The following is a 4,905-nucleotide window of genomic DNA, read 5'->3' as shown; positions in this document are numbered from 1 at the left end:
CAGATACACAGTGTGCGGGTGTACCTTATTGCTTTCTTTGAAATACAAAAGCATCAAAAGCAGCAGAACGCCTCCTTTCAAGCTTGTGGATCTGCGACTTTTAATGCTTTTGTGTTCTGCCGTATTATGTAGGGCGGTAATTTCTGAAAAACAAAAAGCTGTGGATGTGGAAATAAGAGGTTTCTTTCTGCCTGACAATATCTGTTATGTGTTGTTATCTGTTATGTTGTTATTACACGACCTCAGCCAGTTTGTTTTTTATTGAAAATGTGTCTACTCTGGACACATTTTTCAGCTTTCAATTCAGTTCAGTTGTGGTACATGTTCAGTTCAGTAGGATGATGATGGCATACAGTACAGAGGCCAACAACAATATAACTAGCTTGTACACATTATATGTAACCCTTTTTGCCAGGTGTAAAGTAAACCTGGCTTATAACAGCTCAGGATTTAATGACGACCTAGTCAATAGTCATAGTCCTGATTGGCTGCCTCGTCTCAGGCTACCTCTAAGGCTTAGAGGTAAGCCAATGGGACAGCAAGCAACAACCCATCGTCTGAACGGCATGAACAGTCAAAACATATATTCTACACGCTCCGAGACTAGGCATGTGGAAAATCAACGACACAAATCAACGTGCGCGTTGTTGCTATTTCATAACACAAGGAGGGAGACGATAGGGGACGAGGTTCAGAGCGGGGTAACACTAAAGTAACTGGCCCTTAACTGTCATACATGCAGGCCACAGAGGCCGAAACGTATTTGTTTTTTCCGCTCTGGTAATACAAGTTTTTGAGGAGCTTTTAAAACGGTGTGCAGACCTCATCCTTCTGCAACTTGTCCTTACAGTGCCACTATGTTTTTGTCCACTGCCACTGAAGCTAAAGTGTCTAGCTGAATAATAAAAATCACACCTGTGTGAACTGAGTGGTGTAAGGTCTTATATAGACTGATCAGCTGTGGTCTGACGTAATGTCTGACGTAATGAAATCACACCTGTGTGAACTGGGTGACCATAGCAACCATGCTAATTTTTTTTGGTACGAACAGACACGGGTACAAAGCCAGTTGTTGGAGTGGTTTACACCACTCAAAAAAAGATGAGTATACTATCTTCTTCTTTTTGAGTGGTGTAAACCACTCGTACAACTGGCTTTGTTAGTTTGTCTGTCTGTCTGTTCGTACCAAAACATGAGCATGGTTGCTATGGTCACCCAGTTCACACGGGTGTGATTTAATTACGTCAGACCACAGCTGATCAGTCTATCTAAGACCTTACACCACTCAGTTCACACGGGTGTGTTTTTTTTATTTCAGTTAGACACTTAGACACTCAGGATTAACCATTCACCATTTTATTGCAATGATATTGCATTCAGATTGGTGCCATTTGGCGGTGGCTCTGCTCATGTGATATTACATATTACCTGCGCAAGCATGACACAGAATCTGAGATCATAACCCCCCCCCAGAAGCAGAGCATGTTATGCATCAACCTGGCTAGAACCCTTCAAGGGCATAATGTAATATACAGATTAACATACAATCCACAAACTTGTAAATATTGAGCTAGCAATGTACACATTCTGCCTTCCGTGCCTACCTGAGCTACACTGGATTTTATATTTTCTTTGATTATACTTCAATGAACATTAGGGAAAAGGAAAGTCGTTTATTTTCATCTATAATTTTTATCCCATGATTTTGTAACCCATTTTTTCACCCCTGTGTCAATTATCTAATGTGATCCTGGGCTCTACACACCCTCCGCCAGCCTAGTCCCCATATATGGGGGACATGGGGAGAGCAACGGACTTGAACTCATGCTTCCTTCATGCCTGAGTGTCCAAGTTGCTCCTTTACACCTGACAGGGGGGAGTTATTCCAACCAGTTCCTTTCCCCTCCATCAGGCACCCCGGTTGGCCAGGGGGAGGCAGTTTAGAGACCAGGATTACTTATGTTTTTTGTGAGGGTACCTACCCTAGGGGACACGGGGAGAACATGCAAACTCCACACAGAAAGGCCCTTTCGCCAACACCGCCTCGGGTATGGGCACTGATGACGCGGAGGAGGAAACACGCCGCCAGCACCCACAGCGTCCCGAGCGGGAATCCACTCGGGACTCGGGAATCGAACCCAGGACCTTCTAGCTGTGAGGCGACAGCACTACCAACTGTGCCACCGTGCCCCCTTAGTTGTTTATTTTTCAATAAATATATAAAGTTTTATTAAACCTAACTTTTTTTCATGTTTCTATCTGCCCAACTACTGACTGGCACTAAAAAAAGAACATCATTATTATAACCCCTGTCTTGGCCTCCCTTCACTGGCTCCCTGGACATTTTAGGATTGATTTGAAGGTTTTATTTGCTTTTAAATCGTTAAATGGGCCCCTCTGTATCTCTCTGAGCTCCTGGAACCCTACAGCAGTGGTTCCCAAAGTGGGGTCACGGGGACCCCCAGGCGTCCTTGAGAGAGTTCCATGGCGTCCCCGGCTAAATTATAATTAGGAACCAAATTGACCCTTATGTGTCTGTAACTCAGAGAGTGTACAAATTGTTTTTGTCAACTGTCCATTTGTACAATCTCAGAGTTACCGTAGCCTAATTCTGGGGTCCTTGAAATTAAACTGGTTGAGAATCACTGCTAGAGCCGTAAGAATCTTCTCTTATGGGGGTTCCTTGGCATATATTTTCGAATGGGGGTCAGCAGGCTGATGAGTGTCAATTTGGGGGTCCTTGACATGAAAAAGTTTGGGAACCAGCTGCCCTACAACAACTAGAGCTCTGAGATCTGCTGATAAACTACTGCTATTCGAGCACTAAACTAGAAAGAAAACCACAGATGCACGCCTCAGCTTTTGCGGACGCCGCCCCCAGGCTCTGGAATAACCTGCCCCTCCATATTAGATCTACTCAGTGACAGTCCACATTTTTTTGTGTTTTTGTTTGTCATTTTGTGTACACGCATATGCTTGGATTGTTTCACCATTTTTGGTCAACTTTAGTTGTTTTAAATGTGCTATATGTATGAATACAGTTTGATTTCTGCTACCAACACTGAGAAATGCATGTAAATAAGTGAATGTTGAGAATTCCGTTTTTTCTTCTCTTCAGAAAACGGAATTCAACATGTCTTATGTCTCTAAATGTGGTGATGAATTGAATACACGGAACCACAATGGACACAACCCCAATAGGGTTTTTTTGTGTTCCTTTAGCACCATTATATAATCTTCCCATTGTAGGCTACTTTTTTGCCAACTGTTAATAAAGTATTCAATCAATCAATTTCTTAGTGCTTTATTTCATGAAAAGCCTCAAGCTGCAATTTCTTCTGTCTGAGAACAGCAGGAACATAGTGTAGTTTTAGAATGAATGATAACACCTAAAAATCACAATCAGAGCTCTCATGTGTTGGTGGGGGAGGGGAGTTCATGCTTTTTTAGAACATTTCTGACAACATTTTTTAGTGGCTGCAATTATGCATATTATTTATATTGCTTTAATCCATGAAATAGAGGGGAGTCTTTCAACTGTAAAATGGTTGAAAAGTATCACGTTCTGAGCTGTGTGTGTGTGTGTGTGTGTGTGTGTGTGTGTGTGTGTGTGTGTGTGTGTGTGTGTGTGCACGTGTGTGTGTGTGATAGAGAGAGAGTGTAGGCTAGATGTGAAGGCCCCTTATAATACCTAAAGACTAAATACTGCATCAAAAGCTGAATTGTATTGCTCACCTATCGCTTGGACTGTTAATAATTATATCTGGGATTTACATTCATGAACTTGTACTCAAATATGCTTTACATGTGTGGGAGTTGGGTGGAATCTTATCACACATTGCAATGATATGGACGGTTAAATTAGGTTGTAAAGTAAATCAATGACAGTCCTAATAAACTGACGAGGAGCCACTGAGCCAGGGACAAAGGGCAGTACGGCGGTACCATAGACATATATGGGCAGTACACTCCGATGACACGTGATTGCGTTCAGCCAATAAATGAAGCCTGCAGCCTACCAACTTGCTTTTTTTCCCCCATCATGCAAAGCGCCTGTTATATTATAAACCCATTTATTTTACCTATTATTTTATCTGTAGCGTTGCGCTGATCTAAATGCAGAAATCTAGGTGTTATTTTATTTAATTTACTCTCAGTAGAGTGTGCATGTTTTTTTTTTTTTTTTTTTTTTAAGAACGTGACTGGAAGTGCTATGTGAATACATTGCTCGGGTTCCAGTCGCGTCTAGTCTTCAGTACACTCTTGTTTCTCTTCAAAACGCTTAAATCTTTCGCCTTTTACTAAAGATTTCCGTGGAGAGGAACATTATGAGTATCAACGAATTTTTTGATGCCCTGCCTCACGGCGGGGCTTCCTCAGTTGTAAAAAGTAAAGTGTCATTATTTAATATTTTGCCCTTAGTTTACAATGCCCCAAACCTTTTCATTAGGACCTAGTCTGTGGACCCCCATTTGAAGAGATATGCAAGGGACCTAACCTGACTCAGGTTACAAGGGACCCCCATAAGAGAAGATTGTTACGGCTCTAGCAGTGATTCTAATTTCAACTAAGGACCCCCAGTTTTCCATGCATTAGTCTACGGACCCCCACTTAATGGCATTTCTATCTCTGTGACCCCCAATCTATATTGTAAAATCAATGTTAAACCAGCATTCTCTGAGTTACAGACCCATAAGGGTCTTGGCATATATATATATTTTTCCAGTATGGGGGTCCACGGTCAAAAACACGTTGATTTAGGGGTCCTTGACAATGATGAAAAGTTTTGAGTAGTAGGCTAGGTGATATGATTATTATGATATCGCGCTGATCATCACAGTAGTTCTCAGTTTGACCCTCCGGAACAGCAGGGGGCGGCAATTAGCTAATTGTGAGCCCAGCTGC

This window comes from Electrona antarctica, assembly GCF_951216825.1.
Source record: "Electrona antarctica genome assembly, chromosome: 18".
In the NCBI taxonomy this organism is placed as follows: domain Eukaryota; kingdom Metazoa; phylum Chordata; class Actinopteri; order Myctophiformes; family Myctophidae; genus Electrona; species Electrona antarctica.
The sequence above is the reverse complement of the archived record's forward strand: the minus strand, read 5'-3'. Positions refer to the sequence as shown.